Source organism: Salmo salar, chromosome ssa22 (assembly GCF_905237065.1).
Source record: "Salmo salar chromosome ssa22, Ssal_v3.1, whole genome shotgun sequence".
Taxonomy (NCBI): domain Eukaryota; kingdom Metazoa; phylum Chordata; class Actinopteri; order Salmoniformes; family Salmonidae; genus Salmo; species Salmo salar.
In genome coordinates, this window is record NC_059463.1 from 61,087,473 (window position 1) to 61,108,713 (window position 21,241).

The 21,241-nt window shown below is 51.1% G+C and overlaps 1 protein-coding gene across 15 annotated transcripts in view; it reads right to left on the bottom strand.

Annotated features, from left to right (window-relative positions):
• The window catches only part of slmapa (sarcolemma associated protein a), a 169,386-nt gene that overhangs the window by 146,377 nt on the left and 1,768 nt on the right, over nt 1-21,241 (bottom strand). The window contains exon 1 of one of the 15 annotated variants that reach the window (XM_045705717.1): nt 19,478-19,524. The exons of the other annotated variants lie outside the window; for them this stretch is intronic. The gene's annotated coding sequence lies outside the window, so the exon portion shown is untranslated. Of the gene's footprint in view, nt 1-19,477; nt 19,525-21,241 lie in introns of those variants that run through there. 15 annotated transcript variants of the gene reach the window in all.

Genomic DNA, 21,241 nt, shown 5'->3' on the forward strand with positions numbered 1-21,241 from the left:
AACCCCCTAGTCCCCATACTGTAGCAGGACAGAAACCCCCTAGTCACCATACTGTAGCAGGACAGAAACCCCCTAGTCCCCATACTGTAGCAGGACAGAAACCCCCTAGTCACCATACTGTAGCAGGGCAAAAAAAACCTAGTCCCCATACTGTAGCAGGGCTCAGACACCCTAGTCCCCATACTGTAGCAGGGCAGAAACCCCCTAGTCCCCATACTGTAGCAGGGCAGAAACCCCCTAGTCCCCATACTGTAGAAGGGAGAAACCCCCTAGTCCCCATACTGTAGCAGGACAGAAACCCCCTAGTCGCAATACTGTAGCAGGACAGAAACCCCCTAGTCACCATACTGTAGCAGGGCAGAAACCCCCTAGTCCCCATACTGTAGCAGGACAGAAACCCCCTAGTCACCATACTGTAGCAGGGCTCAGACCCCCTAGTCACCATACTGTAGCAGGACAGAAACCCCCTAGTCACCATACTGTAGCAGGGCAGAAACACCCTAGTCCCCATACTGTAGCAGGGCTCAGACCCCCTAGTCCCCATACTGTAGCAGGACAGAAACCCCCTAGTCCCCATACTGTAGCAGGACAGAAACCCCCTAGTCCCCATACTGTAGCAGGGCAGAAACCCCCTAGTCCCCATACTGTAGCAGGACAGAAACCCCCTAGTCCCCATACTGTAGCAGGGCTCAGACCCCCTAGTCCCCATACTGTAGCAGGGCTCAGACCCCCTAGTCCCCATACTGTAGCAGGACAGAAACCCCCTAGTCCCCATACTGTAGCAGGACAGAAACCCCCTAGTCCCCATACTGTAGCAGGGCAGAAACCCCCTAGTCCCCATACCGTAGCAGGACAGAAACCCCTAGTCCCCAAACCGTAGCAGGGCAGAAACCCCCTAGTCCCCATACCGTAGCAGGGCAGAAACCCCCTAGTCACCATACTGTAGCAGGACAGAAACCCCCTAGTCCCCATAGTGTAGCAGGACAGAAACCCCCTAGTCACCATACTGTAGCAGGACAGAAACCCCCTAGTCCCCATACTGTAGCAGGGCAGAAACACCCTAGTCCCCATACTGTAGCAGGGCAGAAACCCCTAGTCTCCATACTGTAGCAGGGCTCAGACAGAAACCCCCTAGTCCCCATACTGTAGCAGGACAGAAACCCCCTAGTCCCCATACTGTAGCAGGGCTCAGACCCCCTAGTCCCCATACTGTAGCAGGGCAGAAACCCCCTAGTCCCCATACTGTAGCAGGGCAGAAACCCCCTAGTCTCCATACTGTAGCAGGGCAGAAACCCCCTAGTCCCCATACTGTAGCAGGACAGAAACCCCCTAGTCGCCATACTGTAGCAGGACAGAAACCCCCTAGTCACCATACTGTAGCAGGGCAGAAACCCCCTAGTCACCATACTGTAGCAGGGCAGAAACCCCTAGTCCCCATACTGTAGCAGGACAGAAACCCCCTAGTCACCATACTGTAGCAGGACAGAAACCCCCTAGTCCCCATACTGTAGCAGGGCTCAGAAACCCCTAGTCACCATACTGCAGCAGGACAGAAACCCACTAGTCCCCATACTGTAGCAGGACAGAAAACCCCTAGTCACCATACTGCATACTGTAGCAGGACAGAAACCCCCTAGTCCCCATAATGTAGCAGGGCTTAGACCCCTAGTCCCCATACTGTAGCAGGGCTCAGAACCCCTAGTCCCCATACTGTAGCAGGGCTCAGACAGAAACCCCCTAGTCCCCATACTGTAGCAGGACAGAAACCCCCTAGTCACCATACTGTAGCAGGACAGAAACCCCCTAGTCCCCATACTGTAGCAGGGCAGAAACCCCCTAGTCACCATACTGCAGCAGGGCAGAAACCCCCTAGTCCCAATACTGTAGAAGGACAGAAACCCCCTAGTCACCATACTGCATACTGTAGCAGGACAGAAACCCCCTAGTCCCCATAATGTAGCAGGGCTCCGACCCACTAGTCCCCATACTGTAGCAGGGCTCAGACCCCCTAGTCCCCATACTGTAGCAGGGCTCAGACAGAAACCCCCTAGTCCCCATACTGTAGCAGGACAGAAACCCCCTAGTCCCCATACTGTAGCAGGACAGAAACCCTCTAGTCCCCATACTGTGCAGGACAGAAACCCCCTAGTCCCCATACTGTAGCAGGACAGAAACCCCCTAGTCACCATACTGTAGCAGGGCTCAGACAGAAACCCCCTAGTTCCGATACTGTAGCAGGACAGAAACCCCCTAGTCCCCATACTGTAGCAGGACAGAAACCCCCTAGTCCCCATACTGTAGCAGGACAGAAACCCCCTAGTCCCCATACTGTAGCAGGACAGAAACCCCCTAGTCCCCATACTGTAGCAGGACAGAAACCCCCTAGTCCCCATACTGTAGCAGGGCAGAAACCCCCTAGTCCCCATACTGTAGCAGGACAGAAACCCCCAAGTCCCCATACTGTAGCAGGGCTCAGACCCCCTAGTCACCATACTGTAGCAGGGCTCAGACCCCCTAGTACCCCATACTGTAGCAGGACAGAAACCCCCTAGTCCCCATACCGTAGCAGGGCAGAAACCCCCTAGTCACCATACCGTAGCAAGACAGAAACCCCCTTGTCCCCATACTGTAGCAGGACAGAAACCCCCTAGTCACCATACTGTAGCAGGACAGAACCCCCTAGTCCCCATACTGTAGCAGGACAGAAACCCCCTAGTCCCCATACTGTAGCAGGACAGATACCCCCTAGTCACCATACTATAGCAATGCTCAGACAGAAACCCCTAGTCCCCATACTGTAGCAGGACAGAAACCCCCTAGTCACCATACTGTAGCAGGGCTCAGACCCCCTAGTCACCATACTGTAGCAGGGCTCAGACCCCCTAGTCCCCATACTGTAGCAGGGCAGAAACCCCCTAGTCACCATACTGTAGCAGGGCAGAAACCCCCTAGTCCCCATACTGTAGCAGGACAGAAACCCCCTAGTCCCCATACTGTAGCAGGACAGAAACCCCCTAGTCCCCATACTGTAGCAGGACAGAAACCCCCTAGTCCCCATACTGCAGCAGGACAGAAACCCCTAGTCCCCATACTGTAGCAGGGCTCAGACCCCCTAGTCCCCATACTGTAGCAGGGCTCAGACCCCCTAGTCCCCATACTGTAGCAGGGCTCAGACCCACTAGTCCCCATACTGTAGCAGGACAGAAACCCCCTAGTCGCCATACTGTAGCAGGACAGAAACCCCTAGTCGCCATACTGTAGCAGGACAGAAACCCCCTAGTCCCCATACTGTAGCAGGACAGAAACCCCCTAGTCCCCATACTGTAGCAGGGCATAAACCCCCTAGTCCCCATACTGCAGCAGGACAGAAACCCCCTAGTCCCCATACTGCAGCAGGACAGAAACCCCCTAGTCCCCATACTGTAGCAGGACAGAAACCCCCTAGTCCCCATACTGTAGCAGGACAGAAACCCCCTAGTCACCATACTGTAGCAGGGCAGAAACCCCCTAGTCCCCATACTGTAGCAGGGCTCAGACCCCCTAGTCACCATACTGCAGCAGGACAGAAACCCCCTAGTCACCATACTGCATACTGTAGCAGGACAGAAACCACCTAGTCCCCATACTGTAGCAGGGCTCAGACACCCTCGTCCCCATACTGTAGCAGGGCTCAGACCCCCTAGTCCCCATACTGTAGCAGGACAGAAACCACCTAGTCCCCATACTGTAGCAGGACAGAAACCACCTAGTCCCCATACTGTAGCAGGACAGAAACCACCTAGACCCCATACTGTAGCAGGACAGAAACCCCCTAGTCCCCATACTGTAGCAGGACAGAAACCCCCTAGTCCCCATACTGTAGCAGGACAGAAACCCCCTAGTCCCCATACTGTAGCAGGACAGAAACCCCCTAGTCCCCATACTGTAGCAGGACAGAAACCCCTAGTCCCCATACTGTAGCAGGACAGAAACCCCCTAGTCCCCATACTGTAGCAGGGCTCAGACCCCCTAGTCACCATACTGTAGCAGGGCTCAGACCCCCTAGTCACCATACTGTAGCAGGGCTCAGACCCCCTAGTCCCCATACTGTAGCAGGACAGAAACCCCCTAGTCCCCATACTGTAGCAGGACAGAAACCCCCTAGTCCCCATACTGTAGCAGGGCTCAGACCCCTAGTCACCAAACTGTAGCAGGACAGAAACCCCCTAGTCCCCATACTGTAGCAGGACAGAAACCCCCTAGTCCCCATACTGTAGCAGGACAGAAACCCCCTAGTCCCCATTCTGTAGCAAGGCTCAGACCCCCTAGTCCCCATACTGTAGCAAGGCTCAGACCCCTAGTCCCCATACTGTAGCAGGGCTCAGACCCCCTAGTCCCCATACTGTAGCAGGGCTAGACAGAAACCCCCTAGTCCCCATACTGTAGCAGGACAGAAACCCCCTAGTCCCCATACTGTAGCAGGGCTCAGACCCCCTAGTCCCCATACTGTAGCAGGGCTCAGACCCCCTAGTCCCCATACTGTAGCAGGGCTCAGACCCCCTAGTCCCCATACTGTAGCAGGGCTCGACAGAAACCCCTAGTCCCCATACTGTAGCAGGACAGAAACCCCCTAGTCCCCATACTGTAGCAGGACAGAAACCCCCTAGTCCCCATACTGTAGCAGGACAGAAACCCCCTAGTCCCCATACTGTAGCAGGACAGAAACCCCTAGTCCCCATACTGTAGCAGGACAGAAACCCCCTAGTCCCCATACTGTAGCAGGGCTCAGACCCCCTAGTCCCCATACTGTAGCAGGGCTCAGACCCCCTAGTCCCCATACTGTAGCAGGGCTCAGACCCCCTAGTCCCCATACTGTAGCAGGGATCAGACAGAAACCCCCTAGTCCCCATACTGTAGCAGGACAGAAACCCCCTAGTCCCCATTCTGTAGCAAGGCTCAGACCCCCTAGTCCCCATACTGTAGCAGGGCTCAGACCCCCTAGTCCCCATACTGTAGCAGGGCTCAAACCCCCTAGTCCCCATACTGTAGCAGGACAGAAACCCCTAGTCCCCATACTGTAGCAGGACAGAAACCCCCTAGTCCCCATACTGTAGCAGGACAGAAACCCCCTAGTCCCCATACTGTAGCAAGGCTCAGACCCCCTAGTCCCCATACTGTAGCAGGGCTCAGACCCCCTAGTCCCCATACTGTAGCAGGGCTCAGACAGAAACCCCCTAGTCCCCATACTGTAGCAGGACAGAAACCCCCTAGTCCCCATACTGTAGCAGGACAGAAACCCCCTAGTCCCCATACTGTAGCAGGGCTCAGACCCCCTAGTCACCAAACTGTAGCAGGACAGAAACCCCCTAGTCCCCAAACTGTAGCAGGGCAGAAACCCCTAGTCCCCATACTGTAGCAGGACAGAAACCCCCTAGTCCCCTTACTGTAGCAGGGCTCAGACCCCCTAGTCACCATACTGTAGCAGGACAGAAACCCCCTAGTCCCCATACTGTAGCAGGACAGAAACCCCCTAGTCCCCATACTGTAGCAAGGGCTCAGACCCCTAGTCCCCATACTGTAGCAGGGCTCAGACCCCCTAGTCCCCATACTGTAGCAGGACAGAAACCCCCTAGTCCCCATACTGTAGCAGGACAGAAACCCCCTAGTCCCCATACTGTAGCAGGACAGAAACCCCCTAGTCCCCAAACTGTAGCAGGGCAGAAACCCCCTAGTCCCCATACTGTAGCAGGACAGAAACCCCCTAGTCCCCTTACTGTAGCAGGGCTCAGACCCCCTAGTCACCATACTGTAGCAGGACAGAAACCCCCTAGTCCCCATACTGTAGCAGGACAGAAACCCCCTAGTCCCCATACTGTAGCAGGGCTCAGACCCCCTAGTCCCCATACTGTAGCAGGACAGAAACCCCCTAGTCCCCATACTGTAGCAGGACAGAAACCCCCTAGTCCCCATACTGTAGCAGGACAGAAACCCCTAGTCCCCATACTGTAGCAGGGCAGAAACCCCCTAGTCCCCATACTGTAGCAGGGCAGAAACCCCCTAGTCACCATACTGCAGCAGGGCTCAGACCCCCTAGTCCCCATACTGTAGCAGGACAGAAACCCCCTAGTCCCCATACTGTAGCAGGGCTCAGACCCCCTAGTCACCATACTGCAGCAGGGCTCAGACCCCCTAGTCCCCATACTGTAGCAGGACAGAAACCCCCTAGTCCCCATACTGTAGCAGGGCAGAAACCCCCTAGTCACCATACTGTAGCAGGACAGAAACCCCCTAGTCCCCATACTGTAGCAGGACAGAAACCCCCTAGTCCCCATACTGTAGCAGGACAGAAACCCCCTAGTCCCCATACTGTAGCAGGACAGAAACCCCCTAGTCCCCATACTGTAGCAGGACAGAAAGCCCCTAGTCCCCATACTGTAGCAGGACAGAAACTCCCTAGTCCCCATACTGTAGCAGGACAGAAACCCCCTAGTCCCCATACTGTAGCAGGACAGAAACCCCCTAGTCCCCATACTGTAGCAGGACAGAAACCCCCTAGTCCCCATACTGTAGCAGGACAGAAACCCCCTAGTCACCATACTGTAGCAGGGCAGAAACCCCCTAGTCCCCATACTGTAGCAGGGCAGAAACCCCCTAGTCCCCATACTGTAGCAGGACAGAAACCCCCTAGTCCCCATACTGTAGCAGGACAGAAACCCCCTAGTCCCCATACTGTAGCAGGGCAGAAACCCCCTAGTCCCCATACTGTAGCAGGGCAGAAACCCCCTAGTCCCCATACTGTAGCAGGGCTCAGACCCCCTAGTCCCCATACTGTAGCAGGGCTCAGACCCCCTAGTCCCCATACTGTAGCAGGGCTCAGAACCCCCTAGTCCCCATACTGTAGCAGGACAGAAACCCCCTAGTCCCCATACTGTAGCAGGGCAGAAACCCCCTAGTCACCATACTGCAGCAGGGCTCAGACCCCCTAGTCCCCATACTGTAGCAGGACAGAAACCCCCTAGTCCCCATACTGTAGCAGGACAGAAACCCTCTAGTCCCCATACTGTAGCAGGGCAGAAACCACCTAGTCACCATACTGCAGCAGGGCTCAGACCCCCTAGTCCCCATACTGTAGCAGGACAGAAACCCCCTAGTCCCCATACTGTAGCAGGACAGAAACCCCCTAGTCCCCATACTGTAGCAGGGCAGAAACCCCCTAGTCACCATACTGTAGCAGGACAGAAACCCCCTAGTCCCCATACTGTAGCAGGGCAGAAACCCCCTAGTCCCCATACTGTAGCAGGACAGAAACCCCCTAGTCCCCATACTGTAGCAGGGCAGAAACCCCCTAGTCACCATACTGCAGCAGGGCTCAGACCCCCTAGTCCCCATACTGTAGCAGGACAGAAACCACCTAGTCCCCATACTGTAGCAGGGACAGAAACCCTCTAGTCCCCATACTGTAGCAGGGCAGAAACCCCCTAGTCCACCATACTGCAGCAGGGCTCAGACCCCCTAGTCCCCATACTGTAGCAGGACAGAAACCACCTAGTCCCCATACTGTAGCAGGACAGAAACCCCCTAGTCCCCATACTGTAGCAGGGCAGAAACCCCCTAGTCACCATACTGTAGCAGGACAGAAACCCCCTAGTCCCCATACTGTAGCAGGACAGAAACCCCCTAGTCCCCATACTGTAGCAGGACAGAAACCCCCTAGTCCCCATACTGTAGCAGGGCAGAAACCCCCTAGTCACCATACTGCAGCAGGGCTCAGACCCCCTAGTCACCATACTGTAGCAGGACAGAAACCCCTAGTCACCATACTGTAGCAGGGACAGAAACCCTCTAGTCCCCATACTGTAGCAGGGCAGAAACCCCCTAGTCACCATACTGCAGCAGGGCTCAGAACCCCCTAGTCCCCATACTGTAGCAGGACAGAAACCCCTAGTCCCCAAACTGTAGCAGGACAGAAACCCCCTAGTCCCCATACTGTAGCAGGACAGAAACCCCCTAGTCCCCATACTGTAGCAGGACAGAAACCCCCTAGTCCCCATTCTGTAGCAAGGCTCAGACCCCCTAGTCCCCATACTGTAGCAAGGCTCAGACCCCCTAGTCCCCATACTGTAGCAGGGCTCAGACCCCTAGTCCCCATACTGTAGCAGGGCTCAGACAGAAACCCCCTAGTCCCCATACTGTAGCAGGACAGAAACCCCCTAGTCCCCATACTGTAGCAGGACAGAAACCCCCTAGTCCCCATACTGTAGCAGGGCTCAGACCCCCTAGTCACCAAACTGTAGCAGGACAGAAACCCCCTAGTCCCCAAACTGTAGCAGGGCAGAAACCCCCTAGTCCCCATACTGTAGCAGGACAGAAACCCCCTAGTCCCCTTACTGTAGCAGGGCTCAGACCCCCTAGTCACCATACTGTAGCAGGACAGAAACCCCCTAGTCCCCATACTGTAGCAGGGCAGAAACCCCCTAGTTCCCATACTGTAGCAGGACAGAAACCCCCTAGTCCCCATACCGTAGCAGGGCAGAAACCCCCTAGTCACCATACTGTAGCAGGACAGAAACCCCCTAGTCCCCATACTGTAGCAGGAAAGAAACACCCTAGTCACCATACTGTAGCAGGACAGAAACCTCCTAGTCCCCATACTGTAGCAGGGCAGAAACCCCCTAGTCCCCATACTGTAGCAGGGCAGAAACCCCCTAGTCTCCATACTGTAGCAGGGCTCAGACCCCCTAGTCCCCATACTGTAGCAGGACAGAAACCCCCTAGTCCCCATACTGTAGCAGGACAGAAACCCCCTTGTCACCATACTGAAGCAGGGCAGAAACCCCCTAGTCCCCATACCGTAGCAGGACAGAAACCCCCTAGTCCCCATACCGTAGCAGGGCAGAAACCCCCTAGTCCCCATACCGTAGCAGGGCAGAAACCCCCTAGTCACCATACTGTAGCAGGACAGAAACCCCCTAGTCCCCATACTGTAGCAGGACAGAAACCCCCTAGTCACCATACTGTAGCAGGACAGAAACCCCCTAGTCCCCATACTGTAGCAGGGCAGAAACCCCTAGTCTCCATACTGTAGCAGGGCTCAGACAGAAACCCCCTAGTCCCCATACTGTAGCAGGACAGAAACCCCCTAGTCACCATACTGTAGCAGGGCTCAGACCCCCTAGTCTCCATACTGTAGCAGGACAGAAACCCACTAGTCCCCATACTGTAGCAGGACGAAAACCCCCTAGTCACCATACTGCATACTGTAGCAGGACAGAAACCCCCTAGTCCCCATAATGTAGCAGGGCTTAGACCCACTAGTCCCCATACTGTAGCAGGGCTCAGACCCCCTAGTCCCCATACTGTAGCAGGGCTCACTTCCATACTTACAGGACAGAAACCCCCTAGTCACCATACTGTAGCAGGACAGAAACCCCCTAGTCCCCATACTGTAGCAGGGCAGAAACCACCTAGTCACCATACTGCAGCAGGGCAGAAACCCCCTAGTCCCAATACTGTAGAAGGACAGAAACCCCCTAGTCACCATACTGCATACTGTAGCAGGACAGAAACCCCCTAGTCCCCATACTGTAGCAGGACAGAAACCCCCTAGTCACCATACTGTAGCAGGGCTCAGACAGAAACCCCCTAGTTCCGATACTGTAGCAGGACAGAAACCCCCTAGTCACCATACTGTAGCAGGACAGAAACCCCCTAGTCCCCATACTGTAGCAGGACAGAAACCCCCTAGTCCCCATACTGTAGCAGGACAGAAACCCCCTAGTCCCCATACTGTAGCAGGACAGAAACCCCCTAGTCCCCATACTGTAGCAGGACAGAAACCCCCAAGTCCCCATACTGTAGCAGGGCTCAGACCCCCTAGTCACCATACTGTAGCAGGGCTCAGACCCCCTAGTCCCCATACTGTAGCAGGACAGAAACCCCCTAGTCCCCATACCGTAGCAGGGCAGAAACCCCCTAGTCACCATACCGTAGCAAGACAGAAACCCCCTTGTCCCCATACTGTAGCAGGACAGAAACCCCCTAGTCACCATACTGTAGCAGGACAGAAACCCCCTAGTCCCCATACTGTAGCAGGACAGAAACCCCCTAGTCCCCATACTGTAGCAGGACAGATACCCCCTAGTCACCATACTGTAGCAATGCTCAGACAGAAACCCCCTAGTCCCCATACTGTAGCAGGACAGAAACCCCCTAGTCACCATACTGTAGCAGGGCTCAGACCCCCTAGTCACCATACTGTAGCAGGGCTCAGACCCCCTAGTCACCATACTGTAGCAGGGCAGAAACCCCCTAGTCACCATACTGTAGCAGGGCAGAAACCCCCTAGTCCCCATACTGTAGCAGGACAGAAACCCCCTAGTCCCCATACTGTAGCAGGACAGAAACCCCCTAGTCCCCATACTGTAGCAGGACAGAAACCCCCTAGTCCCCATACTGCAGCAGGACAGAAACCCCCTAGTCCCCATACTGTAGCAGGGCTCAGACCCCCTAGTCACCATACTGTAGCAGGGCTCAGACCCCCTAGTCCCCATACTGTAGCAGGGCTCAGACCCCCTAGTCCCCATACTGTAGCAGGACAGAAACCCCCTAGTCGCCATACTGTAGCAGGACAGAAACCCCCTAGTCGCCATACTGTAGCAGGACAGAAACCCCCTAGTCCCCATACTGTAGCAGGGCATAAACCCCCTAGTCCCATACTGCAGCAGGACAGAAACCCCCTAGTCCCCATACTGTAGCAGGACAGAAACCCCCTAGTCCCCATACTGTAGCAGGACAGAAACCCCCTAGTCCCCATACTGTAGCAGGACAGAAACCCCCTAGTCCCCATACTGTAGCAGGGCTCAGACCCCCTAGTCCCCATACTGTAGCAGGGCTCAGACCCCCTAGTCACCATACTGTAGCAGGGCTCAGACCCCCTAGTCACCATACTGTAGCAGGGCTCAGACCCCCTAGTCCCCATACTGTAGCAGGACAGAAACCCCCTAGTCCCCATACTGTAGCAGGACAGAAACCCCCTAGTCCCCATACTGTAGCAGGGCTCAGACCCCCTAGTCACCAAACTGTAGCAGGACAGAAACCCCCTAGTCCCCATACTGTAGCAGGACAGAAACCCCCTAGTCCCCATACTGTAGCAGGACAGAAACCCCCTAGTCCCCATTCTGTAGCAAGGCTCAGACCCCCTAGTCCCCATACTGTAGCAAGGCTCAGACCCCCTAGTCCCCATACTGTAGCAGGGCTCAGACCCCCTAGTCCCCATACTGTAGCAGGGCTCAGACAGAAACCCCCTAGTCCCCATACTGTAGCAGGACAGAAACCCCTAGTCCCCATACTGTAGCAGGACAGAAACCCCCTAGTCCCCATACTGTAGCAGGGCTCAGACCCCCTAGTCACCAAACTGTAGCAGGACAGAAACCCCCTAGTCCCCAAACTGTAGCAGGGCAGAAACCCCCTAGTCCCCATACTGTAGCAGGACAGAAACCCCCTAGTCCCCTTACTGTAGCAGGGCTCAGACCCCCTAGTCACCATACTGTAGCAGGACAGAAACCAACTAGTCCCCATACTGTAGCAGGACAGAAACCCCTAGTCCCCATACTGTAGCAGGACAGAAACCCCCTAGTCCCCATACTGTAGCAGGACAGAAACCCCCTAGTCCCCATACTGTAGCAGGACAGAAACCCCCTAGTCCCCATAATGTAGCAGGACAGAAACCCCCTAGTCCCCATACTGTAGCAGGGCAGAAACCCCCTAGTCACCATACTGCAGCAGGGCTCAGACCCCCTAGTCCCCATACTGTAGCAGGACAGAAACCCCCTAGTCCCCATACTGTAGCAGGACAGAAACCCCCTAGTCCCCATACTGTAGCAGGGCTCAGACCCCCTAGTCCCCATACTGTAGCAGGGCTCAGACCCCCTAGTCACCATACTGTAGCAGGGCTCAGACCCCCTAGTCACCATACTGTAGCAGGGCTCAGACCCCCTAGTCCCCATACTGTAGCAGGACAGAAACCCCCTAGTCCCCATACTGTAGCAGGACAGAAACCCCCTAGTCCCCATACTGTAGCAGGGCTCAGACCCCCTAGTCACCAAACTGTAGCAGGACAGAAACCCCCTAGTCCCCATACTGTAGCAGGACAGAAACCCCTAGTCCCCATACTGTAGCAGGACAGAAACCCCCTAGTCCCCATTCTGTAGCAAGGCTCAGACCCCCTAGTCCCCATACTGTAGCAAGGCTCAGACCCCCTAGTCCCCATACTGTAGCAGGGCTCAGACCCCCTAGTCCCCATACTGTAGCAGGGCTCAGACAGAAACCCCCTAGTCCCCATACTGTAGCAGGACAGAAACCCCCTAGTTCCCATACTGTAGCAGGACAGAAACCCCCTAGTCCCCATACTGTAGCAAGGCTCAGACCCCCTAGTCCCCATACTGTAGCAGGGCTCAGACCCCCTAGTCCCCATACTGTAGCAGGGCTCAGACAGAAACCCCTAGTCCCCATACTGTAGCAGGACAGAAACCCCCTAGTCCCCATACTGTAGCAGGACAGAAACCCCCTAGTCCCCATACTGTAGCAGGGCTCAGACCCCCTAGTCACCAAACTGTAGCAGGACAGAAACCCCCTAGTCCCCAAACTGTAGCAGGGCAGAAACCCCCTAGTCCCCATACTGTAGCAGGACAGAAACCCCCTAGTCCCCTTACTGTAGCAGGGCTCAGACCCCCTAGTCACCATACTGTAGCAGGACAGAAACCCCCTAGTCCCCATACTGTAGCAGGACAGAAACCCCCTAGTCCCCATACTGTAGCAGGGCTCAGACCCCCTAGTCCCCATACTGTAGCAGGGCTCAGACCCCCTAGTCCCCATACTGTAGCAGGACAGAAACCCCCTAGTCCCCATACTGTAGCAGGACAGAAACCCCCTAGTCCCCATACTGTAGCAGGACAGAAACCCCCTAGTCCCCATACTGTAGCAGGACAGAAACCCCCTAGTCCCCATACTGTAGCAGGGCAGAAACCCCCTAGTCACCATACTGCAGCAGGGCTCAGACCCCCTAGTCCCCATACTGTAGCAGGACAGAAACCCCCTAGTCCCCATACTGTAGCAGGGCAGAAACCCCCTAGTCACCATACTGCAGCAGGGCTCAGACCCCTAGTCCCCATACTGTAGCAGGACAGAAACCCCCTAGTCCCCATACTGTAGCAGGGCAGAAACCCCCTAGTCCCCATACTGTAGCAGGACAGAAACCCCTAGTCCCCATACTGTAGCAGGACAGAAACCCCCTAGTCCCCATACTGTAGCAGGACAGAAACCCCTAGTCCCCATACTGTAGCAGGACAGAAACCCCCTAGTCCCCATACTGTAGCAGGACAGAAAGCCCCCTAGTCCCCATACTGTAGCAGGACAGAAAGCCCCTAGTCCCCATACTGTAGCAGGACAGAAACTCCCTAGTCCCCATACTGTAGCAGGACAGAAACCCCTAGTCCCCATACTGTAGCAGGACAGAAACCCCCTAGTCCCCATACTGTAGCAGGACAGAAACCCCCTAGTCCCCATACTGTAGCAGGGCAGAAACCCCTAGTCCCCATACTGTAGCAGGGCAGAAACCCCCTAGTCCCCATACTGTAGCAGGGCAGAAACCCCTAGTCCCCATACTGTAGCAGGACAGAAACCCCTAGTCCCCATACTGTAGCAGGACAGAAACCCCCTAGTCCCCATACTGTAGCAGGGCAGAAACCCCCTAGTCCCCATACTGTAGCAGGGCAGAAACCCCCTAGTCCCCATACTGTAGCAAGGCTCAGACCCCCTAGTCCCCATACTGTAGCAGGGCTCAGACCCCCTAGTCCCCATACTGTAGCAGGGCTCAGACCCCCTAGTCCCCATACTGTAGCAGGACAGAAACCCCCTAGTCCCCATACTGTAGCAGGGCAGAAACCCCCTAGTCACCATACTGCAGCAGGGCTCAGACCCCTAGTCCCCATACTGTAGCAGGACAGAAACCCCCTAGTCCCCATACTGTAGCAGGACAGAAACCCCCTAGTCCCCATACTGTAGCAGGGCAGAAACCCCCTAGTCACCATACTGCAGCAGGGCTCAGACCCCCTAGTCCCCATACTGTAGCAGGACAGAAACCCCCTAGTCCCCATACTGTAGCAGGACAGAAACCCCCTAGTCCCCATACTGTAGCAGGGCAGAAACCCCCTAGTCCCCATACTGTAGCAGGACAGAAACCCCCTAGTCCCCATACTGTAGCAGGACAGAAACCCCCTAGTCCCCATACTGTAGCAGCTGTACCAATGAAGGCCAATGAGAGCAAAGGCTCTCTTTTCAGGTCAGTGAGGAGCAGGAGTTCATGGCCCGTATCCACAAAGCATCCTAGAGGAGTGCTGATCTAGGATCAGGTCCCCCACATGTCGTCCATATAATATTACTCCCTGTGATCAAAAATAAATAAAATAGAAACTTCAGATCAGTCCTACTCAGCGATATTGTGGATCCAGGGCCAGCCGGTCTTTGGGGAAACCCCACTCTCATAGCCTACATTATATGTTTACGGTGTCTTGTCAACTCTTATGGTCACTATCATGTAGGAGTTTGACAAGATGGTACAAAGAGCTCTGAGAACAGCGCAGGCCAGGCTACCCATCTCTAGCCACAGGGCAGAAAGCCCTAGCTATGCCCAGAGCTCCAGAATGATTAACCACAACAGTCAACACAGAGGCGCCAGCTGGGAGGAAAAGACTAAAAAAAAAAGGTTACAAACTACACTTTCAATTCCAACGATTCCTTTCTACCACAGAGGGTTGATGCTGCTTCGTAACAAATTAGGAACCAAATCACAGCGCACAGAGAGAGAGAGAGAGAGAGAGAGAGAGAGAGACAGAGAGAGAGAGAGAGAGAGAGAGACAGAGAGAGAGAGAGAGACAGAGACAGAGACAGAGACAGAGAGAGAGAGAGACAGAGACAGAGACAGAGACAGAGACAGAGAGACAGAGAGACAAGAGACAGAGACAGAGACAGAGAGACAGAGAGACAGAGAGACGGAGAGAGACAGAGAGACGAGAGAGAGACAGAGAGACAAGAGAGACAGAGAGACAGAGAGACGAGAGAGACAGAGAGAGAGAGAGAGAGAGAGAGAGAGAGAGAGACAGAGAGAGAGAGAGAGAGAGAGAGAGAGAGAGAGAGAGAGACAGAGAGAGACAGAGAGAGAGACAGAGAGAGAGAGAGAGAGACAGAGAGAGAGAGAGAGAGAGAGAGAGAGAGAGAGAGAGAGAGAGAGAGAGAGAGAGACAGAGAGAGAGAGAGAGAGAGAGAGAGAGAGAGACAGAGAGAGAAAAAATAAAAAAAAATAAAAAAAAACTACTCCGAAAGGGTAACATAGCATGTGGTCAGCGCCACGGTGACGGCACCACCAGGATTCCAATAAAGAATCACAACTCCGGAACCTGGAAAACATAACACAGGACTACGGCTCCTTCCTGGAGATCTTAACAACGATCCCCTGACTGTTGCCATTTTTTGTAAAAAAATTTTTTTTTTAAATGCACTACCTACAAGAGAGAGAGAGAACAGAGTTGGGTGTTAAAAAGAAAAAAAAAGACCTGCCACATACCCAGAGAAGACTAGGTCTGTGTCCCAAATAACTCCCTATTAGTTTTTATAGTACTCTACTGTTCGGAACCCTACGGGGTGCCATTTGGGACACACTTACCTACAATCTCCTTCCTATGGGTGTAATAAGAAATGCCTGGGGGTGGGGGGGTGGAAATCAGCTGGTTATGTTGGTTGTTTTAGCAGGTCTGAGGAACATTTACAAAATGAATAGTTATGACCTCACAGAGCCTGTAGACGTCAACAAAGGCTTTCTCTTAAGATGCAAAGGGATTTATATCTATACTGAACAGTTCATAAGGAAATCAGTACATTTAAATTAATTCATTAAGCCCTAATCTACGGCCTTCACATGGCTGGCCAGGGGCGCAGCCATGGGTCGGCATAGACCCACCCACTTGGGAGCGAGGCCCAGCCAATCAAACTCTCTAACCACAAAAGGGCTTTATTACAGACAGAAATACACCCCTGCCCCATAAGGCGGCTTATGGTAGAGAAATTAACATTATATTCTCTGGGAACAGCTCTGGTGGGCATTCCTGCCGCCAGCATGCCAATTGCACGCTCCCTCAAAACTTGAGACATCTGTGGCATTGGGTTTTGTGACAAAACTTAACATTATAGAGTGGCCAGTTATTGTCCTCAGCACAATAACAAATTTGTGCACAAAATTTGAGAATACGCTTTTGTGCGTATGGAAAAAATTTTGGGATCTTTTATTTCAGCTCATTAAAACTTGGGACCAACACCTTACATGTAGGCTTTTACATTTTTTGTTCAGTGTAGATTATGGCACTGCATTTTAACAAAACAGACAATAAAACTTAAATTTTCAAAAGTTTGCCTAAATGCAATTCACAGGAAAACACCATTGTAAACAGTGCACCTGATAGCGGTTCCATACAGCGCATTCCCATTGACTTTATGCACATTTTGTTATGTTACAACCTTAATCTAAAATGAATTAAATTGCCCCCCAAAAAATCTACACACAATACCACATAGTGACTACGCAAAAACAGGTTGACATTTTAGCAAATATATTTTTTAAAAAAAAACTGAAATGTCACATTTACATAAGTATTCTGACCTTTTAATCAGTACTTTGTTGAAGCATCTTTGGCAGAGATTACAGCCTCGAGTCTTCTTGGGTATGACGCTACAAGCTTGGCACACCTGTATTTGGGGAGTTTCTCCCATTCTTCTCTGCAGATCCTCTCAAGCTCTGGCAGGTTGGATGGGGAGCGTCGCAGCACAGCTTTTTCCAGGTCTCTCCAGAGATGTTCGATCAGGTTCAAGTCCGGGCTCTGGCTGGGCCACTCAAGGACATTCTGAGACTTGTCCCGAAGCCAGTCCTGTGTTGTCTTGGCTGTGTGCTTAGGGTCGTCATCATGTTGGAAGGTGAACCTTCGCCCCAGTCTGAAGTCCTGAGCGCTTTGCTCCGTTTATCTTTACCTCGATCCTGACTAGTCTATCAGTACATGAAAAACATCCCCACAGCATGACGCTGCCACCACCATGCTTCACCGTATATGGATGGTAATAGGCAGACGTGACCATTGGCATTCAGACCAAAGAGTTCAATCTAGGTTTCAGCTGACCAGAGAATGTTGTTTCTCATGGTCTGAAAGTCCTTTCTCCCATCTCCACAGAGGAACTCTGGAGCTCTGTCAGACTGACCCATCGGATTCTTGGTCACCTCCCTGACCAAGGCCCTTCTCCCCCGATTGCTCAGTTTGGCCGGGCGGCCAGCTCTAGGAAGAGTCTTGGTTGTTCCAAACTTCTTCCATTTAAGAATGATGGACACCACTGTGTTCTTGGGGACCTTCAATGCTACAGAAATGTTTTGGTACCCTTGCCCAGATCTGGGCCGACAAGCCTGTCTCAGAGCTCTACGGACAATTCCTTCGACCTCATGGCTTGGTTTTTGCTCTGACATGCTCTGTCAACTGTGGGACCTTATATAGACAGGTGTGTGCCTTTCCAAATCATGTCAATTTCAAGTCTCAAAGCAAAGGGTCTGTTTTTTCACAACATTTAAAAAATAAATAAAAAATGACCACGGTCATTAATGGGTAATGTGTGTAGATTGATGAGGGGAAAAAATGATTTAATCCATTTTAAAATAAGGCTGTAATGTAACAAAATGTGGGAAAAGCAAAGGGGTCTGAATACTTTCTGAATGCAAAAGTAGGGGAAATAGGAGAATGCAAAAAATATACATATCTTTTTTTTTATTAAAAGGAAGAAAAAAATAAAAAATAATTTAATGTATTTATTAATCGCTGAAGCTGGAGACTTATATTTCCCTCACTAAGTTTAAACATCAGCTATCTGAGCCGCTGCACAGGTATTTTCCACCTTTATTTAACCAGGTAGGCCAGCTGCAGCTGAACATAGCCAATCTGTAAATAGCCCATCCAATCTACCTACCCCATATTGTTTTTATTTACTTTTCTGCTCTCTTGCACACCAGTATTTCTACTTGCACATCATCATCTGCTCATCTATCACTCCAGTGTTAATTTGCTAAATTGTAATTACTTCGCTACTATGGCCTATTTATTGCCTTACCTCCTCACGCCATTTGCACACACTGTATATAGACTTTCTTTTTTTCTATTGTGTTATTGACTGTACTCTTGTTTATTCCATGTATAACTCTGTGTTGTTGTTTGTGTCGCACTGCTTTGCTTTATCTTGGCCAGGTCACAGTTGTAAATGAGAACTTGTTCTCAACTGACCTACCTGGTTAAATAAAGGTGAATTTTTTTTATTATTATAATTATAATTATTATTTATTTTTTTAAATATGCACTGTATGTGCGTGACCATTAGGGCCTGACCTATAGCATATCATAATCACAGTAATAAATTGGTTATGAACCCGATCTAACATCTCTGGAGACCTGAAAATAGCTGTGCAGCGACACTCCCCATCCAACCTGACATAGAATAATGGGAGAAACTCCCCAAATACAGGTGTGCCAAGCTTGTAGCGTCATACCCAAGAAGACTCGAGGCTGTAATCACTGCCAAAGTTGCTTCAACAAAGTACTGAGTAAAGGGTCTAAAAACTAATGAAAAATTCACACATTTCTAAAAACCTGTTTTTGCTTTGTCATTATGGGGTATTGTGTGTCGTTTGATGAGGGACAAAAACAATTGCATCCATTTTAGAATAAGTCTATAACGTAACCAAATGTGGAAAAAGTCAATGGGTCTGAATACTTTCCGAATGCGCTGTAGATTACATTTAGTTACATTGAGGTTTATAATCTTAAATTAGTTCACTAAAGTGATCAATTGTTTATATTGATTATTATAACTTGTTGTACCAACCTGATATAATGTATTTATAGCTAGCTGTCTTTTAGTTTAAATATTTTTGTTGACGTAATGTTTGTCCTCGGGGCACCGTTGTAAATGAGACACTGGTCTTAACAGTAATATAATACTGGAATAGTAAAACGCCTTTCTTCAAGCCGTTATAGTACTAGTATCAAACTAAGTGCTTATAATTAAACGATGTAGAAACATTATGAAATGAGAACAGTGAACGACGGGGCTGATGTTCTGGACGGACACCTACTGATTTAAACCGTTTATCGGCGCGGTCTGGTTTGTCCTTTAAAAGCAGTGAGACGGAGGCATAGAGAGCTTGTAAAGTAGAAGCAGAGTAAAACTGCATTCCAAGATAGGGGTGTGTAATCTCTTTGTCTATATTAAACTCTTGGCGCTGCCTGCTGCTACACCTAGAATGGTGTTCAAACTAAGACGTTCAGCCAGCGAGGTCAGATAAATCTCTACTAAAAAAGAAGCACAAAATGACAAATATTTAGACAACTAGTTAACAAAACAGGCATTTAAAACTACTTACGTCACTACACAGGAAGTGGGGCCTATATCTTCCTGAACTGAACAACTGTTTGCTATGAAGTGTTCAGGAATCTGAGGGAGAGGCTTACAGAAAGAGTCAAACGTTTGGACACACCTACTCATTCAAGGGTTTATATTTTGTACTATTTTTCTACATTGTAGAATAATAGTGAAGACATCAAAACTATGAAATAACACATATGGAATTATGTAGTAAGCAAAAATGTTAAATAAAAATACATTTTAAAAAGACTCTTCATAGTAGCCACCCTTTGCCTTGATGACAGCTTAGCACACTCTTGACTGGTACTGTAAATCAGCACCCATTTACATTTTACATTTAAGTCATTTAGCAGACGCTCTTATCCAGAGCGACTTACAAATTGGTGCATTCACCTTAAGATATCCAGTGGAACAACCACTTTACCCAAATCAGTTCAGTAAAGAAATAAGTCACGTGGAAGGGGTGGAGTAGACAGTATAAGGTTTATATGGTATAGTGAACATGGAGCGATATTTACACCGACCTCTGGCTGTCAAAGTTCTAATCAATTTGAACCTTTTAACACAAGCCAACCGTTTCAAGGTTTCTCTGTAGTGCCAACTGTACTAGCTACTGTATGCAGTCCAGGTGAAGACAGGAGAGGTGTGCCCACAACCGTACTCACACAATGCATTGGTGGAATTTAATAGGGCATACCGTAGAGAAATATTACAATAGAAAATGAGCCAAGCTCCAGAGTAGTGCCTCATGGTTTTCTGTCCGTTTCATGAGTGTGCTTAATAAAACGCATCCCCTGGTGTGTTTCTCGTTTCCCCACCAGGTTAAACTAACAAAATACATGCCCTGTAACTTTCCATGACAACACCACTGCACAACTGTAACTCTCCTTGCCCTGTAACTTTCCCCTGACAACACCACCGTGTTGAAAGTAACGTTATCTGTCCGTCTGACAAGACAACTACAACCATTTCATCAAGGAAATACTAAACCTTCTATTCTTGTGTGTGTGTGTGTGTGTGTCACGTGATGCTGTTACTACAGCTAGATGTGCATGCGGGTACATGAGGACCTTGGGGGAGGTATGCGATGTGTGTATTAGGGTAGGGTGTTGTCTTGGGTTGTCTAGCTAGCAGGCAGCTGTGTGTCTTGCATTAACAGTCTTTATCCACGAACCTCAAAACAGATTTCCTAGCAGCTGTAGCCTAAGCAATTAGCTAGGGGATCTTTATGTGTATCCCAAATTACACCGTGTGTGTGTGTGTGTGTGTGTGTGTGTGTGTGTGCATCCCAAATTACACCCTATGTGCCCTACTCTTGACCAGAGGCCTATAGGGAATAGGGTGCCATTTGGGGAAGCAAACTATTAATCCCCCATGGATGTTCTAAAAAGGTGATATGCCACATTATTATTGATCTGTTTATTTAGGGTGGGAGGAAGTTGGCACACAGACAGCACAATCCTAGGCTAGCCCTACGCAAAACAAAACTGTGACCAATGGTTTGATATTCTATCTCAGCACTGTTGCCATAGCTGGCTGTCAGTGGCAACCCATATGTGTGTGTGTGTGTGTGTGTGTGTGTGTGTGTGTGTGTGTGTGTGTGTGTGTGTGTGTGTGTGTCTCAAACCTGCAGCCATGACCCATTATTTACCCATAGGTGGCTGACTGACCAGTTATTCCATTGAGGTGGTTGGACATGCCGACTGCAACCCCAGTTCAACATGTCTGCCTGCATGGCTGCCTGGCAGTGACTGCGCAAAGG